Raw genomic sequence first — 27,488 nt, forward strand, 5'->3', positions numbered from 1 at the left:
GTGATGTTGCGTTAGACTTTTATAGGGAAGACTAGACAAGTTACAGGTGGGATGAGTTACATTTGGGATTGCTGTAATCAGGGGAAGTCTAGGTCAGTTAGCTGAACAGGAAATGTTTCACTCTGTGTCTAGCAAGTTTCAGTGGGACAAACAGTTCTAATCTCAGCTATTCATTCATGAGACAAAGAATGGGAAGTTGGAGGGTCTGGGTCTAGTCTTGTCAGCACATTCAGGCAGAAAGGGGAAAGTCTGGCCTTCTCATAGGTAAACAAGAGAGTCATGTGCAAATCTTATGGAGTCATGAGAAAGACTGGACCATGAGTTTGATCACGGGGAGGTGGCTTTTTGTGGTAAGTCATTTCCCGGAACATAAAATGGTGGGGGCACTTCTCAACCATCGCTGATTTCTGGGAACACAGGGCTCAGGCTGGCTTCACCATGGTCAATGGCAAATGGATTCAGATTGGAGGCATCAGTGGACACATAGGGAGATGTGACGTGACCCAAAGGAAGATTAGTTCAAATAGATCTGAAGGCATCAAGCCACTCTGGGATGGAAAAGGCTTTCCATAAAAAGTAACCTGGAAAAAGTGACCTACTAAAGACGATGTGGGTGGAGTCCCTGGAAGAAGAGACCAGTCCACTGGGCTCAGGTTGCTGCAGAAATATCACTTTTAAGTCACAACTGAAGGTTTGTGGGTGAAGCTTTAGAATGGGCAGAATGTCTCTTAGGGCCACGGTGAAGAGTGAGCCCAAGTCAACCTCAGGTAGAATGACATGTGAACCTGCACAAATCCGACTATGGGGTTAAAGTAAGTATAGTTAAATCCAGCCATGAAAACTTTGTATAGAGTTTGAATCCAGAGTTCCTCTAGGTATCCCAGCAGTTTTACAGCAGATTTGCTCCCTGCTGGTGGTTCATTATGGAAGAGGAGCACAGGGGAAAATCAGGGTCCCAAATCAGTTGATTTATCCAAAACCCCTTAATCCCTGATGGATACTTTCTTTGCGTTTTTGCCCCAGGCTGCCTCAGAACACATGGCAAGACATTCATCTGATTGTATTTTTGTACATGGTCTAATTTTTTCCATCTAAAAATACCAACAACAAAATTGCCAGTGATCTGTAAGGATAGGTAAAGCACAGTAATAGGATTAAATGGAATCTCAAGAATATCTCAGTGAATCAGGTTAACAATGCATAAAATTTCTTCTATACCCAATCTTTTATTGAAGTTGCTATAGTATCATAAGCAGCTAAGCTCCTGGGCTTGAATTTCATCTCCCTTTCCAATTCTAGCTTTATTAGAAGGGCTAAGATGAAGCAAAAGGCTAAAACTTACTCCAAAAAGAGAGAAAAGAAGAAATATTGAAGGAAAAATAATCACTGGAAAGTGAAGAAATGACCATAGAAAACAGGTCAGGTGAAGAATGATAAATTCCTAGTCACTCTCACCTCAGGCACACAAACACCCACGGGTATAGCAAAGATAAGCTCTGTCCAAAGAAGTCAAAGATAAGGAGGTGTGTACTGGGAAAAGGAGGTGGGGAGAACATGTGAGAATGTCCTATAACCAGGTGGAAAACTGGGTAAAACCATGTGTTTCTATAACCATTCCTTTCTCTGTGAAACTCAAAAATGTTCAAAAACTGGGCTCCTAATCATTCTTTATCAGTCACATTTCTTTGCTCTTGATTTTGTGGTTGTTTCAGAAGTTAAAACTGCTATAGAATTTATACTTCTGTTCATCATCTATTTCCATACTTCAGTTCTATGGCTTTTTGTAAAATGCACAGAGATTTTTCTCCTGTTTTATAAGATCTATAGTAAAGTGTAATATGTTCATACCTCCTCATCTTATTATTTACCAAATATCTGGGTATATTGTAGGATTCCCTTCCTTGTCCTCTTGTGAGTAGTGGAGCCACATAACTAGTTGTGGCCAATGAGTTGTGAGAAGTGACGCATGTAACTTCTGAGCTGGAGCATTTCATTCCCCGTATAAGACCTTCAAGTTCTCTTTCCCTCACTAGAATGACCAGAAACATTGCTGTTAGTGGCTGTTTCATTAGGCTGGGGTCTTAAAGTGAAAAAGATATGAATCAGAGATGCAGCTGACCTGAAATTGCCATATAGTGAGAGCAGGAAATACATCTTTAATGATCTATGCAAGTTTGGGGTTGTTGTTGCATGAGTGTTTGTTACCACAGCATAACCTAACCTATCATGACTCATACAATCACATTTGCATATGAAGTGTGATCTGATTCTTGATATACATATCTTATAAGTAACCATATACATTTGTACAGCAAACAAAGCAAACTTGACTCCAGAATAAAAGAGCAGTCTGGCCCAGCTGAATTATAGGTCCCAACCAGAAATCAGAAAGGACCCCAAACAGGGCTCTCTTCAGTGATCCAGACTCTGCAATGAGAAATAAAAATCTGAACCTTTAATGCAGAGTTGGATGTTTTATTAAGCAAATCAACACTTAAAGGATGGGAAAAAAATGGCGTCTATTTGATCACTAGCAGTGTTGTAGCAGGTTTATCCAATTTTTGTAGCACAATAAAGATATATTATGGAAACTGTAAAAAGAAAGAGGCAGCTGTTTAATTGTAATAATTGAATGAATAATTACATGGCAGCTCCTCGGCAGATGATATACAGTGAAATGAATTTCTGTACTATTTATTTTCGGTAGCTAACTCTTGAATATAAAAATCTGCTCAGTGTCACAGATCCAACTATGAGTAGTATGAACTCTCTGGCATTTAATGGGAACTGACAATTGAATAGAAGGGGAATAGAAATGGACATGAAGCAGAAATATACTAAATGCTCTAAGAATTGCATACTCCACACTGTGACAGGCATGGGAATTCTAAAAATGGGTAAATAATCTAGTAGCTATAGCTGGTAAACCATTCCATAGTTAGTACTAGCCTGTAGAGGCACCTGCTGGAATAGAAAACTGAGTATTAGAGACTAGTATTAGAGACTAGCTGGTAGTAAGAAGCCACTGAAGGAGTGGGCAGCACAGTTTATTAGCTTGATAAGAAGTCAATGTTATTTTTTTATTTTATTTTTTTTGCGGTACACGGGCCTCTCACCGCTGTGGCCTCTCCCGCTGCGGGGCACAGGCTCCGGACGCGCAGGCCCAGCGGCCACGGCCCACGGGCCCAGCCGCTCCGCGGCATGTGGGATCCTCCCGGACCGGGGCACGAACCCACGTCCCCTGCATCGGCAGGCGGACTCTCAACCACTGCGCCACCAGGGAAGCCCAGAAGTCAATGTTATTTTGAGGAAGCTGGCTTTCTTGCCATCCAGTCTAAAATCTAGCTGTTTCAACCCCAATTACTTCACTACTTCCACACTTTGGTATATCAATTTGTGGTTTAGGATTTGGCAAGACCGTGCACAGGAGAAGCAAACCAACAAACAGTCCAAGTAAAAGCAGACTCATCACCTATGTGGGAAACTGTGTATAAACACAGGTTTATTTTTACAGTGTAAAAATAATCACATGGAAACAATGGTAAACATGTCATCAAAACATGTTAGAAACAGAATGAACCATAACAAAAGAACTAAAAAAGCAAACGGGGAAAATATCTGAAACAATATCTCAGAGGTTGCTCTTTTAGACTATGGCATGCTATTCCTTGGCTACAGGAAAACAAAATTTTCTTTCCTCTGACAACCCATTTTCTGACCATGCAACAGAATCAAGCTCCTTCTTGTTGAACTATTTACACTGAGTTAACACCTGGCTTACTGTTAGAGAGAGTAGATGTTTAGGGCAGTTGGAAGGAAATAGCCATTTATAACTGTTCAAAAAATTACTCATTCAGTAAGTTAAAATTTGATTTTTAAAAAAGCAGGCTGTCAAAATATTTAAGAGGATGGCAATAAAAGTATGTTGTGTATAGAACATATCAAGGGTGACACCAACTCCATCCATATCTACTGGATGGAAGCAAGATGTGCTTTTCTTAGAGTTTATACTAGGCAAAAAAAAAAAAAAAGGCATTTTTATTTTAACCAGATGTGAAAGAATTAAACCCAATATTTTCAAGTATTTTTAGTGCCATATGATGTCATCTGATTTTATATCTTCTGAGGGATAATGTGTATTTTTTAAATTGTGAAGCCAGTTTCCATGTATGTACTTAAAGTCTTATATATGATAAATTACAATAAACAAATTACAACACTGCAGAACATGCTTTTGGCTGTTTATGTCAAAAAGCAGAGAGAGAAACTTAGTTTCTCAATAGGAAATGGAACTAAAAGCATGTGAAATGTCTTCTGCGGGCCTTCAAGGTAGTCCTTATTTCAGTGACTATTGTACTCGTCCAAATAGGTCCAGGGCAGGGATTGCTGGGCCATGTCCTCCAAATAGTACAATGGCCTCTTTCCTGAAATGCCAACAAAGCAGCCCCTGGACTACATAGGCACTGTTTGCAATATTTCGCCAGTCATCCAGGGAACCGCAGTTTTTAAACAACCAGGCCCTTCCTTTTTTATTGGTAATATGTTTTCAGTGACGGTCTTACACATGCTATACATCCCCATTGCCACTAACCCAGATAGGGCCGAATTTCCCAGGATCGTGGTGCCACTCTTGTCTTCTGGAACTGGCAGGGGAAGGAGGAGGCCCCTAAGCGGACAGACGAGAACTTGCTTCCTCGCACTTTTCTCTGGAGCAGCATCAGGCAAGCAGCCACACCCAGGAGCAAGAGTGTGGCCCTCAATGGCTTTGCTGAGTGAGCTTCTCTGAGACGTCTCTCCCGGGAAAGAGATTTCTTAAAAACCATTGAAAGCTTTCCAGAGGGCGAAAGCGAGACGATCGGGAGCCAAGGTTAGCATAAATGCTTCCACTCCTCCTGAGTTCATTTCGGAAACAAGGAAGGAAAGAGGCAGTCACCACTGCTGACTTGCGGATGCCTCATCCAGCAGCTCCCCACCCCGACCCCCCCAATTAAGAAAGAGAAGCTAAGAGTAAAGTTAATATTACCGCAGGGCCGTTGGTGTATTAAATGTTGAATTAAAAAGCCATTTGCTTAGACCAAAGTCTCCTCCATCCACCACCCACACTTGAGCACAGAACATTCGGGCAAAGCCCCCTTGCCCTTCCCTCCTTGGCGAAGTCTTCTAGGGTGGGCGAGCCTGGCGTGGGGCGGGGGAGGATTGGGGGCTGAGGATTGTGCCAGCCCCTGAGGACTCTGCCAGGGGCTCCCAAAGCACAGCAGTTTCCCAGGACAGTGCCCATGTTCCGTCGCCCCCCCTCCCCGAGTCTCTTTTCCTGGCTGAGGCTGGAACCCTGGAATGGTTTGGGGACCAATGAGGTGGCAGCAGTTGACGCAGGGATCACGGTGAGGGGCGATTTCATCTCCGTGGGGAGAGGCCGCCAAGCCGGGGAGGGAGGCGGAGGAGAAAAGGGGAAGCGGGGGCAAAAAGTAGGAGGGGAGGAGCGGAGAAAGCCAATTGAGGGGCGGCAAAGGCAGCAGAGGTACCAGAGCGAAAGGTAAAGAAGAAAGAGCAGGTTCGCTGACCGCCGCGGGCAGGAGGGCGGGCGGGGGTCCGGGGCGAGGAGGCGGCGCGGCCGGGGCGCGGGCCGCGCGGGGGGCGCCGCGGGGAGGGTCGCCGTCAGTCAGGCTGAGGGGGCTCGCGGGCCGGGGGCGGGCAGGCACCCGGCTCACTGCAACGCGAGGGCACGGCGGCCCCTGCAGCCCGGGCAGCGGTGACCGCGCCCCCATCCCAGAGGTGCGCCCGCGCCGCGCTCCGCTTCCCTCCGCGCCCCTCCGCGCCCCTCCGCGCCGACTCCGCGCCCGCCGCGCCGGCGCTGCCCCCGCCCGCTCGCGTCCCTTGCGGGGCCCGGGGAGCGGTGCCGGAGGCCCGGCCGCATTGTGACGTAGCGGGGCCACGGCAGCGCCTCCGCCGCCCGCCCGCTCCGGCTGCGGCGGTTCCTGCTCCCGCCACCGCCGTCCATCCGTCCGTCCGTCCGTAGTCCGCGCTCCCGAGCCGCCTCAGCGCCGGGCGCCCACGGTGAGTCCAGGTCCTGGGCAGGCGCCGCGGGGAGGCGGGGGGCGGCGCCGCGGGCGGCTGAGCCTTTCCAAGTTTGCACCGGGCGACCTGGGCGGGTGTCGCCCTGGCTCCCACCGAGCCCCGGGCCCCCTTTGTGCCGCGAGTCCCGGCTGCTCGAGCAGCGGCGGTGCCTCTGCAGAAAGGGTTTGCGGGGAGGTCTCTACAGTAACGGCGGCGGCGGCAGCCAAGCGTCTACTCTCCTTGGGGGAGGGGGAAACAGCCCCCGCCTCAATTTCCAAAGGATTGTTCTTTTCATTTGCCGGTTGCGTGTGGGTATTATTCTTGCTGCCACCTGGGATCGTATCGGAGGCAGAGATGGGCAGTGCCGCGGCTCCTAAGAGCTGAGATAATGAGGGGCGAAGTAATAGTAATAGCAACAGCACCACCAACAATAATAGTAATCGCAGAAGAGGGACGCCTGGGATTGCCACGGCCCAAGAGGAGCCCCTCGCTCAGCCTCACCGCGCCCACTGGCTGCTCCGTCTTGCCCGGGCTTCGACCGCCACCCCCGGGCGCCGTCCTGCGTCCCGGGCTCGTCTGCGTCAGTTTTAGCCAGGAGTGTTTGTCTCCTGGCCTTCTTCCGTGGTGATGACTTTCATCTGCAGGTGGTAAGTGAGGTGAACTGGTATTTTGGCTATTGTCAAATGCCACGTTTTGTTTATTTCATTTTTACGAAAAGAAAAGAGGGAAAATTATGAGCCATTACTGGCAGCCATACAGTTTCCACAGGAAATACTAGCATTCTTTGAGGAACACGCTACTGCTTGCAGGGAAGAAAGTCTTTGGGAAACAAAAAGGCAACAGCATTGTTGCTCATTTTCAATGGACCGCTAGGAGGGGGGAAACGTGGTGTTTTTTCCTGTGGGAACAGGCTTTCCTTGGGAAAGTTAATTAAGCTTACTATCGGTGGCCGTTTTTCACTTGCTGGTGGCTGGACCCCACTCCTGTTGGCTATTACTGACAAGTGTCCATCAAAGAGCCCAGAGGAAGGGAGAACCACTGCAGGGCAGTCTCACCACACACCACGTGCTGTGGAGCCCAGCCAGGATGCAGTTTGAAAAATGAAATAAGGGCTGTCTGGGGAGGTTTATGAGGATTACATGTGTGCAGAGTATGTCAGTCCTCCAAGGTGTCACTCTAAACATGTCATTTTCAAGCACGGCTTTCCTTGCTGAATCTGCAGGAAGGCAAAAACCTATTTCTCTTATTATGGAGCAGATGTCCCAGTTGGGAATGGGTTGAAATCTGTATTTCATTTGTACATACTGAAATTTTAAAAGGCAAAGAGGACAAGGTGTGGGAAAGCAGTATGTTAATGTGTTTACATCTGGGAGAGAATGTCTGTTGGTTATTTCTGGTGCATCTCAATATTAAATTACATTCAGCTTGGTTAGAGTCTAGGGAGACACCCTTAAGGTATCCTTAAAACTATTTGAAAAGGTGTGACATTTTCATCACCATAGCAGAAGTCTCTCTGGAAGGCAGTATTAACTGAAGATTACCCATAACCAAATATGTAGGAGTTCCAGGTCTAGAAACAGGAAGAAAAAGATGGTGGTTCTCTTAAGGATCTTTGGACATCTCAGTTAGAAATTAACTATAAAAAATAAGCTATACAATTTTGAACGTAAACTTCATTTTATTTAGAGCAAGCATTTCATGAGGAAAGGTTACAATATGGTGGATTGGAAATGATGCTACATTTATTGATTTGACATTTATTGTGTATTGATATCCAAAAGGAAGGGACTAAAGCAAATGAATTTCTCTGTCTACTATGTCACAGCTTTGCTACTTCCAAGTAGTTGTTCTTGTGCAGGTGTATAGTAGAAATGCAGAACAGAGGCCAAGAAACTTTGTGTGCGCTGTTGTCTTGGAAGGAATTGTAACGGTACTTTACTGCTTTTAAGAGGAGGGAAACCCAAATAACCATCTAATACAAACAAATGATCTTTGATATTATCAGAGAAAGTCTGGAGCTGTTTTTCTTGCCATACTGAAGGCATTTCTTGTCAAGAGAGGAAATCTCCCAAGGATCAGGTACATCATTATAAGAAACACAAGGGAATTTCTCTTTTAAATGCAAAATCTAATTGAATAGCAGCAAGAGAATCGGTGACACTCTTAGAAGGCTTGTTTTTGGCGGTCTGTCAGATTAGGGTTGCAAACCACATAGGAGAAATGGTGTCTTGGGAGAAAAATAATTTCCTGGTGAAAATCAGACATTTGCTTCTGTGAAGCTTTTACCTTTATATACTTGTTTCCTTGTGCCCCTTAGACTGGTGTGCAGATTCCACTTACAAGAATTAATTTTCTGAAAGTGAATCAATGAAATGGTTACTAATATGATTTATACTATGCATGATTTTTTTTAAATGTATGGTTATTATCAAGATTTATGCCGTAACTTGCAAACCTCAAGGCACTTTTTTTTTTTCAAATTTATTATTTTTGGCTGTCTTGGGTCTTCGCTACTGCGCGTGGGCCCTCTCCCGTTGTGGCCAGCGGGGGCCACTCTTCGCTGTGGTGCACAGGCTTCTCACTGCGGTGGCCTCTCCCACTGCGGAGCACGGGCTCCAGGCGCGCGGGCTTCAGTGGTTGTGACACGCGGGCTCTAGAGCGCAGGCTCAGTAGTTGTGGCTCACAGGCCCAGCCGCCCCGCGGCACGTGGGATCTTCCCTGACCAGAGCTCGAACCCACGTCCCCTGCATTGACAGGCGGGCTCCCAACCACTGTGCCACTGGGGAAGCCCCCATGCATGATTTTTTGCTTTACATAGGTTAGATAACTGGATTTTGTATTTTATGGTTTGTATCTTATCAGCTCTTTCTTTAAGCTTTTAAAATTAATGATCAAAATATGTGTTGAAATGATTAACGTTAATTGATATGCTTGATGGCTGGGCCCTGGAAAAGTACTGATTGATTCCTAAATAGTCATTGTGTATACACTTTGTACATACATGGGATATAAAAATATGCAGTCTCTTCACAAGGAACTTACCAGGGGGAAATAGGACATATGAAAAATAATGGTACAAAAGATGAAAGAAGATATTTTATGATTGAGTGCCCAAGACACTGAGTAGTAATTGAAAAGGAATTCCCAGGAGAAATTAATCAAATCAGCTTAGATGTTTTATCAGTTATCCATTGCTGTGTAACAAATCACCCCCAAATGTAGTTGCTTAAAATGACGCTATAGCTTGAGATTCTGTGGTCGGCAGTTCAGGTTGGGTTCAGCTAGGTGGTTCTTCTGCTGGTCTTGATTGAGTTCCTCGGTTATCTTCAGTCAGCTGGTAGTTTGGATGAGCTAGGATGACCCCATTTATGTCTGGCAGTTATTAGGTCACATTAACAGATAACTGGGGCATGTGCCTCCCATTCTCCAGCTGACTAGCGTGGGCTTCTTTATGTGGCAGACAAGCAGTGTTCCAAAAGCAGTGAAAGAGCAAATCCCAATTCAAGGTGATTTTTAAGCCTCTGCTTGTACTGTATTATAGTTGCTACCTTCCCATTGGCCAAATCAAATCACAAGGTCACCCCAGATTCAAGGGGTATTGAAAGACTCCACTTACGATCAGAGGGAGCTGCAAAAAATTGTAGCAATTGTTTTTTCAATCTAGTACGTGTATGAAAACACGTGTTCTCCCAAATGTTTTGTGCTGAGGGATAGTGTACTATAAGATAGTATACTTGGAGACAGCCCAGAATTGAGGCTAGGGAATTGCCCTATAAATCATTGTGCTATAATCTTTGTTCTGAAAACCACAGGTAGAGGAGGAGGAGTGACAACGATAATAAAATTTTAGCCATATCCTCTCTCAATGGCGTTAGGATGGTCTGGAGACAGTAGGTTGGTAGCAGAGTCAGCAGTCCCTGGTGGGAGGTGAGGAAAGCTCTGACAAAGGTGGAGGCAGAGAGAATGGAAAGGGAGGGATCGACCTGGAAGAGCCCAGATTTATTATTAGGTGACTGATTACAGTCAGAATCATTATGAGAATTAAAAAAGCTTAAGTGATGGAAAGAATGATTGTGTTGTTGTGAGAAATAGAGAAATCAATAAGTGATTTATTTGAGGGGGAGAAGAAAAATTCAGTTCCAGGAAGGTTGATTAAAAGAGATAAATTGAATGTGAAAGTACTTTACAAGCTGCAGAGTATGCTGTGAATGTCACTATTGCTTAGTGTTTAAATGGCAGTGGATTATATACCGCTAAGTTTCTCTAGTTGTAAAGCAACAGAAAACAAAATGCAACCTGGAGGATATCCTAAGGGTCAAAGGGAAGTCAGAACCACTCTCAGGATAGAAACAAAACCTCTCTGGGGGGCTGGGGAGTAGGAACTGAAGTTCTTTTTCCTGAGGCACACAGCTGGAGGTCTGCCCATGGAAGGATCTGCCCTTGGACTTAGTGAAGCAGGAAAGAGAACTCCTTGGGCCTAGTTTGAGTGGCAGGCACACTGCTGAGCCAGAAGCCTTGACTGACAGCCCCGCTAAGACAGCACACAATAGGGGATAGGTGGGTGCTTCCTCAAAGGACATGGGAGCACTGCTATCAGAATTGGGAATGGACACAGGGTGGCAAAACCAGCCAGTATCCATCAGAGATGAACACTTGAAGATTTTTTTGGGCCTAGTCACTGGGAAGCAGGCAGGGTAGGAGGTGACAATTTAGGCACATTTACATAGAGATGTCAGTGCATTAATGACAGTTAAACCCATGCTAGTGGCAGGGTTTTCTCATGGAGGGAGAGTAGAGAAAAGAGAGAGCCGGCACAATGCGTCATCCAGGCTCCTCCATAAACGTCAGTGGATATTTTATTAGAGGGGAGAGGAATGCAGAACACGCTCTGTGCCGTCTTTCACCTGAGGGCTCAGTCGAGGTGCTGCTTCGCTGGCCTTGTTTTATTGGTGGCTAGGCTGAAATTCGGGTGGTGTCCTTACTATCAGGTGCAGCTGTCAGGCCAGCCCGAAACACCTGGTCTTGCTCACATCACACGATCAGTCGCAACAGCACACAGAGCTGCTCTTTATGGAAGGGCCTCGAATGGAGCAGCTCAAACCTGAGCATACGCTTTTCTAGTTTCTGTTGCACAAGTCTAAGAACCCTGAAAGTACTCAATAAATGTTAACTTAATGAGTGAAGGTGCCAGTATCTGCTGCAGTAACATTTTGTAAAGCAGTCCGGTCTGGCTTTTCATTATTCACAAAATAATTTGCTATAAAGTCCCTAAATGTCTTCTGCAGATTTAAATATTCTAAAGTGCTAGTGTCACAGTAATATAGGTTTTTATAATCCACCACTTACAAAAATAGACTCTGGGTTTTTTTTTTTTTTTTGAAACACAATTGTCTTTACTTTTTGTATTTGTCAGTAAGTCACAGAAACCCAGTGTTCAAGTAGGAAGGGACATATCCTGGCTCCTGTATTGGAAAAGTTCAGGAAGGATCCAGTTCTGCTTTTGTCTTCTTCATGGTGGTAAAATGTTCTCAGCAGCTTTAGACTTACTCCCTGTGGGAAAAGAGAATAATTCAGGACTTACTCTAATTAGACCGCTTTGATCATATGCTCATGCTTGAACCTGTTCTTAAGGCCAGAGATTGGGAACATGCTTCTTGGCTTGGCCTTAATGGTGGGTCCAGTCCTGGAGCCTTCAGGGATGGGAGGGAGTCTGTGTGAGAGTGGGTGGGAGGTGGGAGAGGTACATGGGAGGGTGCTCAGCAAAGCCCTCCTAAACCAAATGACGTGAGAGCAGGGAACGGGTGGTTTTTAAAGAGAAAATATTGAAAAGAAGAGAAAGTGGAGGCTGTGCAAACAGAAACAGCAGATATCTACTGTTCCATCTGTTTTCCCCAGAGGACATAGCATATCTCACTAAGCCACCAAGCCATAAACCTGGGAATGGTCCTGGTCTGACTGTCTCCCTTTCTGCCTCCACCTAATCAATCACCAGGGCCTCCTGTTCCATCTCTCAATCTTACTCTTTTTCCCTGTGTTAGTTTAGACCCTCCCTGTTTCAATCCCCACAGCTCACCTCTAAAATGCTGCCTCCCATCTCTCCCTACCAGGCCATTCTCCTCACCACTGCCTGAGAGCTCTTTCTAAAGAACAAATAGTTAAAATTGAATCATGCATCCGTGGTCAAAAGGTACAAATTTCCAGCTGTAAAATAAATAAGTCATGGGGGTGTGATATACAGCATGGTGACTGTAGTTAAAAATAATACATTGCATATTTGAAAGTTGCTAAGAAAGTGGGTCTTAAAAGTTCTCATCATAAGGAAAAAAGTTGTGACTGTGTGTAGTGATAGATGTTAACTAGACTTATCGTGGCGATCATTTCATAATCTATACAAATATCAAATCATTATATTTTGCACCTGAAACTAATACAATGTTATATGCCAGCTGTATCTCCATAAAAGAAGAACCATTCAAAACTTCATGGCCCTGGGGAAGAAGTCCAAGCTCTTAACCATGAATTCCAGGACTCCCCGTGATGTGTGCCCTGCCTCCTGTTGGACACAGCAGGTGGATGGGAGTGAGGGTGTGCAGCACACTTCTTTTAACTGTCCACAGAATCCTCATGCTGTGCTGACCTCTCTCACATTAAGGTCACCCAATGTCCATTTCCTCTCTCATCTTCATACTTTCGCATGTGCTGTTGTCTCTGTGGAATATTGTTTCTCCTTTCTTGACCTACTGAACATCTACTCCTCCTCCTAGACACAACCCAAGTATTATTCTTTCAAGAAGCCTTTGCTGAACACCCCCTCCTACCCAGCCCCTGCCTCGGACTTGACCCTGTGGTCGGCGTTGGGTATACTAGTCTGTCTCTGTTCCTGCTCTAAATGTCTTTAGCGAGGCACTGTGCTTCCTCGTCTTTGTATATTCCTGTGCTTAGTACAGTACCTCTCACATCAGCGATGCACAATAATTTTTAAATGGATGAATGAAACATGTGTACTGAAATGTTAATCTTCAGGTTTTTAAGGTGATTTTTTAGGTTTTTTCTATTTCCTTTAACTTGATTCTCATATTTGCATCGTGGAACATTGGACATGAAGACAGGTTCTCTTTGAAATTGCTGCTCAGACACTTTTGCAGCAGTTCTCCCAACTGCCCGTTTCCTACTTGGTCACTAAGAGCTGCCTTAAGAAAGAGGTGGGACAATAACAGTGGCCCAGAGTTAATCTCAAGGCTAGAATCTATGGCTCAGGGATCAGATGAGGAGTACTTTTTCTTCCTACCGTAGAGAGGGCATCGAACAGTTAATATCCGAGGTGTCTACTCTGTGTTGCAGTTATTCTTAGGGAATCCTCGCAGCAGCCCCAGGAAAGAGATGTTGCATTCTCAGCCTTCCTCTCTGTGTGAGAAAACTAAGATTCAAAGAGTTGAAGCCACTAAGCTCCCTCTTCCTGGAGCCTGCAGAGCTGCCAGCCACTCATCTGGGCTGTTGAGGAGGAGACCCCATCCCTGACTGGGCTCCCAAGTCATCCATTATGATGTTTTTGTTGTTGTTCTAGAATGAAGTGACCACTTCCTAAGAATAAAACATTCCAGCTGCCTTCCTTGGCCATCAATTATGTCAGAAACACTATGGAAAAAGTTGTTTAAAGACGTAAGGACACCAGTACTCTATGTAGTTGAAATTAAGATGAATGTCTACCTTAGAAATTCCAATATGTTCTTGTGAATCTACCGTTGCCAGATAATAAAGGCCTTTTACAGAGGTTGTACTGTCATGTGTAAAATGTAGGCCTCTTGGACAGGCATGGAAGAGGCTTAGTTCTGAGAATCATGCATAAAGTTATACCAAAGATACACAAAATGAGCTAAACCCTTTGGAAGCTGAAGAAGCTTAAGAATGTTTCTTAACCTGTTGTCAGTCTGAGAACATTTTGAGGCTCTGATGAAAGCTATGGTTTCTTTCCTTAGAGAAAAAAGATGTGCACACTCACACACACACCACTTTGTATCTGATTTCAAGAGTTTCCATCTGTGGATTTCCTGGGGCTCCATGGCCTCCAGGTTAAAAACCTTGCTTAAAACCTGTAATCTGGAAGAAGGGTAACAGCCATTGTTGAGTGTTTACCATGTATCACATGTAACCATTTATCATGATCACCATGTGCCAGTCCTTTCTGAAAAGCACATCATAGCCAACCAGCCCCTAAGACGTGCATGATGAGCCCTGTTTTAAGCTGTGGAGAGTGAAGTTCGGAGAAGGCACTTACTTGTCTCCCAGCTGCCAAGCGGTGAGCGTGGAATTAAATGCAGAACCCAGATCTGCATCACTGCGCCTTCACTCCATTCTTCTTACCAGGAGAGGCATGAGACCCGGCCAGGGAGACCCCCAGCCTCTGTTAGTCCTGACTGCCCTCAGCCTTCAGCTTCCCCGTTGAAAGTCAGTCAAGTGGCTGCTTCTGCCTCAGGAGCCTCCTGGAATGTTTCCAGTGCCAGAGTGGACAAGGGCTGGGAAGGTCTCAGCTCACTGTCACCCGCCACGCAGAGCAGATAACATCCCTAGAGAGATGCGGCCCGACTGCCGGACCATCCCTGGGTGAGCACCGCACTTGGTCCGGAGTGCCCTTTACACACCTGGAAACTTTAACTCAGCACATCCTCAGCAACACCAACGACTGCACATTCTCCATTTGAGCCCATCCACAGATGTTTATTGTGGGCGCCTGTTTGCCCGGCTCCACACTCGGAGCTGTGGTCACGGCAGCACACAGATGTGGGTCCTGAGCTCTCGGCACTTACACCCGGCTCACATCTAGCAGAGAAGGGGGCTAACAAAGAATTTAAATAAAGTGAGATGAGTTGGATGAAAAGGGAAGTATAAAGGATTCATTCCATTCTTTGTAGTTTCAAAACTCTAGTCCCAAATATGTCTACTTCTCTAGCTCTTTCCATCCTCCCTCTCAGGGTGTTGAGGGAGCTTCAGGTTTCCAGTGACTTGGTTGACAGAGGAAGGGGGACCCACGAGCAGAGCAGTTCCTCTCAGGTCCCCCTTTGCAGGTGAGAAGGCAGAGTGACCAGACAACAGGCCACAGAGGGAATGAAGACAAGGCTGACTGGCCGGTCTGGTCCTGGCAGAGCATGGCTCCCTGTAAACCACAGGCTGCTTCTCAGTTATTGGTGATGTGACTATCATCCTTGTTTTGGTCTTCATGTTGTAGTCTCTCTGCTGCAAATGAATCCGGTGGGTAAGTACTCTTCAGGGAACAAACACACCATCAGTCTCTGCTCCCTCTTTGTAGCCCCTCTGGGCTCCCCGTGTATCACCTCTTCTCTCATTCCACGGCTACTTCTCCCCTCTCACCCACCTGCCTCCGAGACAGCCTCCTGGGTTTTCTCCCCAAATGTCTGCTTGTGACCAGAACAGCCTGCTAGAAATAAATAGCATCCATAGATGCGAGCCCCATGGGTCATTTCAGATCTTCCAGTAGGCACAGCAAGAAAAGTAGAAGGAAACAGGTGAAATTAATGTTAATAATGTTTTACTTAACCCAGTATATCCAGAGTATTAGCATTGCCCTATGTGACCAATATTTAAAAAAATCATTAACCGATTCTTTGCATTCTTTTTTTCCCAAACTCTTTGAAATTTGAGTGGATTTTATTGTTTTAATTTTTTAAAATTTTTATTGAAATATAGTTGATTTACAATGCTGTGTTAGCTTCAGGTAGATAGCGAAGTGATTCAGTTAGACATATATATATATAAATATATGTATTCTTTTTTTACATTATCTTCCATTATACGTTATTACAAGATATTGAGTACAGTTGGGTATATTTTATTCTTAACACAGACCAGCCATGCTTGCCATCCTCAGTCACCACATGTGGCTGGTGGCTCCTGTGGTGGCCTGCAGGCTCGGGCTCTGAGGAGGGCCTGGGAGTCCCAAGGGCAGACTCAGCCACCACCACCTCTATCCCCCTCCAGCACTTAGCTTGCGCCTCTGCCGTCGCCCCACCAGGAGGTGTTGTACTCGGCTGTCTCTCTCTCGAACGTGGACCTGTGGGGGCAGGCAACGTGTCGGTCCTCTCTCTGTCCCTCGTGTAGAGTGCAGTGTTTAGGAGGCCAACAGTTGGCATTTGGGACATTGAACGCGTTAAAGGATGGGGGAGGGTTATTTGTAACCTCAGGAGTGGAAGGGATTGGTATGGGGGAGGGGGCCCACCCCTGGCTCCTGCCTTGTGATCCCTGGTTCTGTCTGGTGCCGCAGAACTGCGTTTGAGTCAGACTGAGTGGACAGGGGGCCTCGACAGTTAAAAGGGACATTCTGGCCTAGAATCGTGCCGAGCTTCTATGCGTCTAGTTGAGCGTGAAGCTTCACCTCCTCTAATACTGAATACTAGGGGAACTTATCTGTAGTTAAGCATGTTAAACTGTAACGTCTTATTTAACGGCGGTAGGGGAGAGGGCGTAAGCAGGACAGACCAAACACCAGAACAAAACTTGTCCACTGGACAAGCCTCCCAGCGAGATTACAAAGAAGGCCAGCTGACATCTAGAACATTAAATACACAAAGAAGGAATAGCCTGCATCAGGGAGCTGTTAGAGTCATAATGATGAGCTTTCTCTATGTTTCCAGTGGTTTTAGAGTCATCACTATGCCCCCTGAGAGAATGGGAGATTTATAGGCTGAGTCAATTTGCCTTTGCACATACAGTATTTAAATTTTGCAAGTTCTCCTAACCAACTAATGTGCATGTGCTTGCTGGTCTACTTTACCCCTAGTGATAAATGCCACTTAAAATAATTGATTCAACCAAATCTCAAAGATTGGTACTGTGACAAAACCATACTAATCACATATTCAAATAAATTAAAAGTTTGTAAAGGGGAGAAAACATTAGTGTTTGATCTATTTAGTCATATAAGCATTTTAAGAAGGACTTCTTGTATCAGAAAAGAGTATGGTTACCTCAGGCCCACTCAAAGGGTACGTTGAAATAGAAAGTGGAATTAGGCCTAACCTCTGTTTTCTGCAGTTGATTCTCATTTTCAACCTGGAAAGCTCCTTGACCTCCTTGAGGTTTTTGCTTCTCAGAGTGCATACAGGGAAAAGTAAATCCTGCTGTCACACACTATGTAGGAGGAGGATGAATGAAGTCTAGAGAATGTTTTGAACAATTCCTCAAAGAAACTATTTGGAACAGTTGGAGGGCAAAGTAGCTGCCAATATTTTTGCAGACTAACTTCTAAAAAGTCAGAAAAATCGTAGCGTACATCCAATTGTAAATGACCAAACACTAACCATGTTTAAGTAATTCAAAGATCTCTTTTTAATAAGTCAAGGATGGTTCAAGACAGACAGTGCTTTTTATCTGTTGGCTCCAGTTTGGGGAAGGCTGCTTTCATGTGCGTCTCTTAAAAAGAACTCGTGCCTGTCTGTATCTGCAGTGTCCTTTGTCCAACATGAGGGCTCTGGTGTGCTGTGTTGGTGTAATTGAAAACCTATAAAAAGGCTGAGAGTTACTTTTGAACTGGCTCAGTGAGCTTGGACTGGATTTGTCAAAGTGGTGAAAGGTTTAAAGGAATTTTCATAAATGAGGTCTCCAACCTGTGTTTTAGCCATACAGTTCCAATGAACTCTGAGGCCTGTGAACTCAGAGAAAAGCAGTCATATCAAGATGGAAAATAATGATTCATTTTCATTCCCCGAGTTCTGCAGACATAAGCACACTTAGCCGCTGATCATCATAATTTAGGAGTACTGTTGTGCACTAAAAATACAATTTAAAAGTCTAATGTTTAATTAAGTTGAGTACTCCAGATTAACAAGGTTACACATCTTAGCACAGGATATAGCGCAGTGTTTACTCCTGTTGCTAGGAAATAACAGAGTTCTTCACAAGTTACAGGTTGCTTTGGTAAGAAGAGGGATGTAAGTTTCTCCCGCTAACAGACTTGATGGATTCTTCTTTGTGTTTCATAATGTATGTAAATGCATTTCATGCCCCAGAAGTCCTGCACACTCAGAGCTCTTGTTGGTAACAGAAAACCCAGGTACATGCACCTAAGTAAACGTTTGGAGGATATTTGAAAGAGTGATTTTAACTAGAGCTCGTGGATGAAATCAGCTTCATCAAGTGTTTGAGTTTTTAATGAAATGCATTTGTCCATTTGTTAGAATTATCAAGAAAATAGATTGTTCTTTAATGTATAATTATCAAGAGGCTAATTAATGGTTTTGCATTCTTGCCATTAGTGGGAAACTGTCAAATTAGTATCAAAATTTAATCCAGGTTGATGGTTTTCCAAAATCATTAAAACTTGCATGTAGGAAATCAACTCTGCTATTCTTTTTTCCCTTTCCCTCCCTTTGGCAAACCTCACTGCGTGACACATTGTACAATAGTTTTTAAAAATGCAAAGCTAATGCTTGCACAGCATGAAAGGGAGTAACTATGCCAGCTCACTTGCCTTGTCCCTGGAAAAGACGAAAGATTTCTATGTGCTGTTTCAGTCAGGACCAGGCGTGAAAGAGTGGCCTCCCCAAGCTCAAAAGCAGAACTAAGAAAAAACCCACGGGGACAAATTTCTGTTTGATCTATTTGAGGCAGGCCCTTGTTCACAGGGCTGAGAGTTCAAAGCAGAGGCCCTTCCTAAAAGATGGAAAATAACAGAATACTTGATTGTGTTGAGGAACAGTATCAGCTTTTGGATGGCTTGTGCTTATTACAGGATTTTATCCTATATCCAAACTCAGAACAACTTGGGGAGAAGAAGGGGAGGGTGCTGCTGAGGGACAGGATTCTGACTGCACTCCAGGATATGTGCCCATGACCTCTCTTGGTGATTAACACACTTTAAACTTCCTTCTGGGTAGCTATTGACTCATTTCTGTAGAAAGCCACTTGTTGATTTTGGTAAGAATGTTTTCTTAGTCTGTGCAAGTAGCGCAGTTTCAGGTACATGCTATGTGATCAATACATGTTGGCTGAGTAAATGAATCCTTCAACATGTCTTGCAAGTAAATGTGTCAATAATATAAGACCTAAAGCTTACTCCACTGCAGTAAATAGAGGTTAAATGCTTGTCTTCTTAAAAGATATCATCGTGTAACCTGTGTTACTTATACTCAGAGCATCCCTCTGAAGCAGCATACTGTCAAACAAGTGGGCAAAATGCCATGTGATGGAAGGTTGCACTGCTCAGCCGCTAGTTGGAATAGGTGAGGGAATTGTAAGAGGCCTAAGACCTGCTGTTATAGAACTTTTGATGCTAGAAGGGAATTTGGAGATTTGACAGTAATGAGATGGAAAGGTGAGATAACCAAACTGGGACACAAATTACAAGCTTTTAGGGTGTGGTGTTTATTTCCTGTCATTCGTACTGTCACCTGAAACACCCAACAGCACTCTTATAAATGGTGCGGGATAAAGATGGTGGGTGGAGGAGACTGCTACATTGGTTATGGGCATGGGTATGAGTTTCAGAGCACAGCCTGGCTCAGCCTCTTACAGTGTGTGTGATTTGGGACAGCTTACTGAACCTCTTGATTTTTTGATATTATTTTTTCTTTCTCTAACAAGTATCTATTGATTACTTCATTTATTCAAGGTAAGTTTTGAATGATTAGGATAAAATGGGAATCATGGATATCTGATCCACTCTCTTCCTTTCTCCACCTGCTCTGTGTGCTGAGATATTTGGACTGAATCAGTAGGCTTCTTTGTTCTCTGGCTTCTGGTTGGGTTTGAACAAAGGGAGGCATCAGGAAGAGATGAGCAAGCAGGTGGGGAGAGAGAGTTTGCACTATTTATTCCTGGGCTCCCTCCTTATCAGCTCGCCTCCCTCGACTATAGGCCACTGTTTCTTGGCACATGAGCACCTCCCTAAGGCCACTTTCTGAATTCTGGTAACTGTGTCCTCCTCCAGACACTTCATACTGATAAATGCTCCCCTTTAGTCGTACTAGCTCAGGATACTGCACCATCTCTTGTAGTTTTTCCAAACCCTTCCCACGCCTTTGCAAATGATGTCTTTATTAAAATACCCTCAAATTGCATTTGATTGTGCCACCTGTTTCCTCGGGGAACCTAACACAAGCGGTTACTTGTTTCAGAGGTCATTGTAAGAATGACATGATTTAGCTAGAATTTAAAACAATGATTGGCTCACAGTAAGTATTCAACAAGGTTAAATATGATTATCATCATCAGTTGTTTTTTATTACAAAATATTGAGTGTGTCATATTCATTGTTAGTACAGTGTTTTAAATTTTTAAAAAGATGAGAAGAAAACAACTATCATGTTGCAGATGTTAAAAGTGGAAAAAGTGAAACAGAGAAGTCAAAGGCTAAAGTCACACAGTTCTAGAACTAAAAAATGAATTAAAGATTTTTTGACCTTGTTTCTTTGCACAGGGCACACAGTCACAACATGTCTGGAAAAGAAAGCTACAACTTCAAAGTATTTAGTAAATTAAAACAGAACCTACTTGGAGTAAATGGGTATGCCAAATGTAATACATCCTATTTGTGACCACTAAATAATAATTGAGTTGAATCATGGACACCTCAGCATCTTCACCTTAATTAGTGTACGAGCTGAGGCTGAGCATTTTCACATTTATACCATCTTGGTAGTGTCAAGACAGATGATCCTTAGGACTGAATTTCTTACAGACTCTTGAGGGTATATACGTTTATTTGTATTCAGAGCTGAATAGGAGACCAGCGTTATGATGCTTGTATAGTAGATTTTCTGCACACACACACAGTTTTCTAACTTCCATCTAAGGGTTCTCATTCTTAAGTCACATAAAATAGGTCACTCTGTGATATTTGGAGCCAGCTCATCTTTAACTTATAGTACAGTCATTAAACTGTTTGTCAAGAATGAAAACTAATGAATTCCCTGAAGAAGTAGTGGTCAGTTTGAAAAATGAAACATCCTACAACGTCTTTCCATTCGATAATAAATTTGTCATAATTGTTGAAAGTTCAGACCATATGGATGTATCTTTCAGTGTCTTGGAAAAATTTTATAAGTATTCACTAAGAAACTAGCAAGAAAGTGAATTTCAGAAATGTCTCTATTTTTACAATTAAGTAGAATCAAGGGAGGTCTGGCAATCTGAAAGGCCTTTTGATGTCAGTACAAATAAGGTTTTATAGATTGTCCCTTGTATTCAAGGAGCTAAGTGGCAAAAATAAATATCTTGTTTCTAGAAGAGCTAATGCTTCTAGAAGGAATGATTGTCATTTGAACATTTGGATCTCTTTTTATTTAACATTTTCTTTAAAGTCAAATCCAGGTAAGGTTTCTGTCGTCTTTCTTTATAAAGAATATACCTTTCATATATTGGGCACTTAACAAATGTAAACTTTCTCAGCTATTTGTTTGTTTATTGTCTTTGAATTGTCCTTTCTTGAGGAGATATTACATCAGAGTGCCGTAGTGATCTCCCAGTTGATCCTAGTGAAGCCTCCCATTGCTTCCTTCCACCTGTCTACTTCTGTTTAGATTTTCTCTCTTCCCATTTTTTGCCTTGAGTGAAATACAGTGGCATATTCACTGAGAGGAACTAGTATATTCATAGTAATTATTATTCTAAATGATGGCACTGTTTTCATCACACCAGTTGTGTCGACATGCATATGAGCAATGTGGGAATAAAATAAAGTTCTTAGTAGATCATACCCAAAATATCACACTATACTGTAGAACTTTCTGTGGCTGCTTGCCAAATGGGGGTAGTCATAGGTTTTTTTAGAGTAATGGATGGTGTTTGCAGATGGAGGACACATTGCTTTATGCAGTCAGTTTGTAAACATGCTTTGATACCTTTTCCTGTGTAGATGCAGTCTTCTCCTTCTCTGAACTTTATATCTAGTGGAGGATAAAATTGTCTATCAGTAGTAGAGGCGTGGACCAAGTGCTGTAGTAGGAAGGAGGAGGGTGCAACGAGCCCCACCTGAAATCGGGAGGAAGGTGGCCAGGTTATCACGGGCTTCCCAGGAAAAGTGACATTTGCTTTAGAGTTTAAGGCCAAGTGGGGGTTCACCCGGCAGAAAACTTAGGGGAGGGTATTCGAGTCTGACAGACTTGGGAAATTATAAGTATTCTGATGTGACTTTACAGTAAGATATGTGGTGTGGAGTGGCAGGAGATAATGTTAAACTGGAATCAAACCTTAATCTGCTTCCCAGTGTGGAAAAAGGGAGCCTATGTATCTTTTTCAATGAGTGATATTAATAAATAACCCTACATAGATTCTTGTGTCATCCATGCTCAAGGTTTATACTAGCACTTGTGTTGTGACTTCCAAATTTTTATCTCTAGCCCTGGGCTAGAGATTCTCTTTGTCTTCTGCTCATCTGCATTTTGCTGTTGCATCAGCTCTCACGTAGCCGACACCCCCAAAGTAAACGCATCACCTTTCCTCAAAATCTTGGCTCTGTCCCAATATCTTAGTTTAGTCAATGGCCCCAATTACCAAGGTAGTTATCCATGACACTCCCTTCTCTTGAACCCACCCCAGCACCTCCCGACATCTGAACACTCAACAAGTTGCCTTATTTATTCAGTTACTTTCAACATTATTGTCTCCTTTCCATGTGCATTTCTAGTATCTTTATTCAGGCTGTCGTCATCTTTCTCTTTGATTACCACAGCAGCCTCTTAACCCGGCTCCATCCCTTTCTGCTCCGTTATCTCACGGTTACCAAGTTGATCTTTCAATTGATTGAATCAGTGACTGAGCTAGTAAATTTTTAGTAGGTTCTCATCGCCTATGGATAAAATCCAAAATCCTTAGCACAACATATTGATACAAACCCTTAGGATTTTGGCCCTGCCCACTTGTCCAGCCTCCTGGGTCCCATGACCGATCCCCTGCCCTTCTCCAGACTTACTAAATGTTGTGGAACTCCTGTAATTTCCAGTCTGTTAGTCTCCTGGGAATTTTCCTGTTCCTGTTCCCAGCCTTCTTACCCTGTCAGCTCATGCCTCCCCGCCTCTGCCTCCACCCACGCTGGGGTGAGGTGTTTCTACCACTGTGTGGTGATAGGTGGTTTACTTTTCTCCACTAGATGTCAGGCCCCTCAGTGTCGGGTAGCATGTCTCATTCATGTCTGCCATATTCCCGGTGCTTAACTTCATGGCTGGTTCATAGTTGTAGCAAAACTAATAGTGTTGACAAAGCACGTATTATAGACCAGGCAAGGTGCTAATTTATTTACATATATTATCTCTTTTAAAGGGGAAAAACAAAATCAAGCTATGATTTAGAAAGGGAAAGTGGCAGAAAAGTGAAGATTGGGCAAGAGATTTGTAACAGGGAGTACAGTAAGGACGATATTTTATCAAAACAAGTGAGAATTGAAAAGAGATCCAAACTATGGTAGAGGCGGTAGAAATCAAGTGGAGAGAATTTATTATGGTGATTCCTATAGATATTGAACATGGGTGGATGGATGGATGGATGGATGGAAGAATAGAGAACCCAGCATGTGTTCCTTAGAACTTGCTGTGGAACTTACTTTGTTTAACTTACAAGTCTTAATAACTTTGGTGCAGCAAGTTTATTAGGATGAGAGGAGCAACTGTCTATGTGTAGAAGCAACCTATGTGGCAACAACCTGAGAGGAGGCTAACTTAAAAGCAGAGATATTGTAAGAGTAATATGTGACACCTTTTAAAACTAGATATTTAGAATTACATGTACATATAATATTATTAAGTCCAAAATTAATTGTTCGAAATTGGAAGAATGTTATATAATTCAGAATTCTTTCAGTCAAACATGAAGCTTCCAGTGGTGTGACTGTAAGCCTAGGGATTGGCAGTAGGGAGTAATGGTTAAAAGCGAGGACCCTGGAATCAGAGTGCCTGGTTTGAATTCTTGCTCAGTCATTTACTAGCTATAGGACCTGGAGGATATTACTGAACCTCTAAAATGGAGGTACTTTCTTTGTTGGGGTGTTTTAATGATTAAATGAAAAAAGAAAAGCATGTGCTACTATAGCATAGTGGGATGTAGCAAACACTCCGTGAAGTATGGGCTCACCTCTGTGTATAACCAACCGCATTCCTTAGCAAAAGTGGGAAAGGGAGCAGTTACTGCATTTGCATTTCAACTCTTGTTTTTGACTGGCTTTCATCATGTTTTGCAGATGTGTTATAGTGGGTAAAATATTGCCTTGTTTTATATTTAAAATGACAATTTTGTTTACTAAAATCCACTTCAGGGAACTCTGTGTTTGCTAGGGTACAGCCTAAATGCATTTAGTTTTCCCACACAATTTCTTAAAAGAATTAGTGAGATGAAACACATGTTAGTGGTGAACAATCATTTAATGCACACAGTGTATTAAAATATGATACCTAGTTATGTCCTTTTGGTGGGAATTCTCGAGTTCATTGGTGTTGAACATTCATTAAGTAGTCCCTTTTACTATTCATTATTAAGGTTAAGATTATTAAGATTAATTAGTAAACATTAAGATGTTTACTAATTAAATATCTTCACAGGAAGAATCTTTAAAATCTGCTTTCCAAATGCTCATATTAGTAACTATATATTTCAAGGTAAAAATATCCTAAGGAGAATTGCCCAGAAATTAAAGTATATATATATTTATTGATTTAATGACTATCTAACTGATAATGAAGAATGAATGAACCTGTAGTATTAACTTAGTGAGTCTCCTCTGAGTGTCTGCTTTTTTAGCTTCTTTGCCTTCCTTGGTTTCTTTGATCGATACAGATTCAAAACGTTTGGTGCCTCCTCTCAATCCACTGTCATTCTCTGTACTTTTACCTTGTGTTATTTTTTTCTGCAATAGCACTTACCCCAACTTAACGCATCCTAGGTTTATTTGCTTATTTATCATCTGTCTCCCCTACCTGAATATAAGCTGCTATGTGCCAGACTTTCCTTTGTTTACTGCTATATCCCTCAGTCCTAGCATAGTGCCTGGCCTATAGCAAAAATTCAGTAGATATTTGTTGAATGAAGAAGTGTAGGGGCCTCCCTGGTGGCGCAGTGGTTGGGAGTCCGCCTGCCGATGCAGGGGACACGGGTTCGTGCCCCGATCCCGGAGGATCCCACATGCCGCGGAGCGGCTGGGCCCGCGAGCCATGGCCGCGGGGCCTGTGTGTCCGGAGCCTGTGCTCCGCAACGGGAGAGGCCACAGCAGTGAGAGGCCCGCGTACAGCAAAAAAAAAAAAAAAAAAAAAAAAAGAAGTGTACACATGTAAGCTTGTGCTTAGCTGAGTGTCCTAACCAAGATTGTGCTGCTACATGAATGTGTTTTTGTAAACATTGTTTGCTGAATATAATGTAATGCTTATTCACTGAAAACACAAAACAGAACTTGGAAAATACAAAGAAATATCAACAGAAAAATTTTAAATCATTCTCCAACTCTGAGACAATGATTAACATTGGTGTGTTATCCCCTTCATGTATTTGATATCATGATTATGCACCATCCTGGATATATTATTTTGTACCCTGCACTTTTTTTCACTTAGCATTGTGTCATCAGCATCTTCCTATATTTTTTTTACAAAACTTTTTTGAAGACTTCTATTTTAAATGGTGGAGTAAAAGTCCATTTCTCCCCACCTCCAAACACCAACAGAAATAATGAAAAAACAGAGAAGAAAATCCATCTGTAATGAAACAAGTCATTAGCAACAACCCCAGAGCACAAACCTTGAAGTACACCGGCCAAGTCTATAATGTATGGATACAGGTGAAGGAAGGCATAAGAACCTACACTTATCATCTTGGACCTTGAGCAAGATGCAGATTTCCTTCAAATTAAGTGCACTGCTGTAAAAGACATCTCCAGTGTTCCCTGGATTATGGGACAAGACCTAGAGCCATAGATAGACTGTGGGAGAAGTTGGGAGTGGCTCTGTAAACACCCAAGTGTCAGCACTGAAAGACAGACAAGATGGAACTGGAGGAGAAGCCATTCTGAGGTGCCATTGTAATTTTCTTGTCCCCAGCCCACTGGCTGGAAGTGAAGTGTGGAAAGGAGGGAGGGAAGGCAGCCATTGCCTGCAGGGCTTTGCTGCAAGGTCCACTGGAGCAAGCAGTGGGAGGGGCAGGGGTAGCAGAAAAGAAAGGCTTTCTGGGAGAGCTAGCCAAGGCTTCTCGGGAAACGCATTACTTATTTCAGACTGAGAACAGACTGAGACACTGAATAATATCTGGTGAACTAAAAAAGTGAATACTTTCACCTTATCTCTCTATTTGGTAGAGAGACTTGGCCACTAAGGAGAAACTAACCCATTAAGATTAGAAATAAGAATGAAATAGCTGAGCTTGTGCAAACTTCATGTAGTTTACAGAAGGAGGTTAGCACAAAGATAAGGGCCATAAATCAAAGATTAGGCAACATGGCACAAAAGGGCATGTTTCTGTAATTGTAAAATGAGCTTTGCAGGAAAAGGTGAAGCTGAGCTTTTCAAAACGCGGGAATGTCACTGTTTATTTATGAGCCGAGATAAAACTCATTTTTAGATAAATGACTAAATTGAAATGCCATAATGCATACCATTCAAGAGCTGTTGTGGTTAAAAAATGTGACTATAAAAATGTCACAGTATCACAGAACCAATTTGTTGGTTAGGTGTTTTCTGAGTCCCATCGACTCAGTTTATTGACTCCCACTAGGTTTTACTGCTGCCTGCCTTGTGTAGCCAATACACAGTAGCTATTGTAAAAGCAAGATACAGTTCTTTCTACCTCACAGAGCCCTGAAGAGTTTTGGGAACTCAGTATGAACCAGAACTCACATTGTTGGCGATGGTATTAGATGAAGTAAAAATAAAGGCACTTTATTGACAGAGACCATACCTCATTCACAGAAAAGCAGTGGGCTCTTCAAAATTCCAGTTCATATTTAATTTGAAACTTGACATCTTACATTCTAGTTGCTTACCATTTCCCTTGAGCCCTCAAACTATTATGGTATCTCTCTGCCTGATTTAGCCAAGGCTGTATAACTTGTTAGAAAACCAGTGCAAGACTGCATGAGAGCAGCAGTCCTGCATTTTGTGTGCCTTGCAGGTTAGTCATGTTCATAAATTACATTTTCATGTTATCATAGGCCACGAATGAAATTTTTGGTGACAGATGGCAATAAGGAGTCAGAAGTAATGGGGAAATGGAATATGTGTTATGGTGGATAGAAAGAGCAAGTTGGTATGGAAAAGTGATCTTTGTGAAGAGAAGTGGATGAAGTGGATGAGTCAGGTAACAGTATGAGAGGATGGCATAGCAGGGTTTCATCCTCCCAAGAGGTTATAAGAAGAGGAACTCAAGGAAATGAAAATAGAGAGGCAAACTAATAATAGCAAACACATTTATACCATGTGCAGCCACTGTCCTAAATGCTTTACAAATGTTAA

The 27,488-nt window shown here is 43.2% G+C and overlaps 1 protein-coding gene across 3 annotated transcripts in view; it reads left to right on the forward strand.

Annotated features, from left to right (window-relative positions):
• The first annotated feature begins 5,951 nt into the window (after positions 1 to 5,951).
• Positions 5,952 to 27,488, forward strand: part of SNCAIP (synuclein alpha interacting protein) — a 155,415-nt gene continuing 133,878 nt past the window's right edge. For 2 of the 3 annotated variants that reach the window (XM_060091888.1, XM_060091886.1), the window contains exon 1: positions 5,952 to 6,054. The gene's annotated coding sequence lies outside the window, so the exon portion shown is untranslated. Of the gene's footprint in view, positions 6,055 to 6,681; positions 6,702 to 27,488 lie in introns of those variants that run through there. The other variant, XM_060091887.1, reaches the window with a different exon arrangement.

Source organism: Mesoplodon densirostris, chromosome 3 (genome assembly GCF_025265405.1).
Source record: "Mesoplodon densirostris isolate mMesDen1 chromosome 3, mMesDen1 primary haplotype, whole genome shotgun sequence".
In the NCBI taxonomy this organism is placed as follows: domain Eukaryota; kingdom Metazoa; phylum Chordata; class Mammalia; order Artiodactyla; family Ziphiidae; genus Mesoplodon; species Mesoplodon densirostris.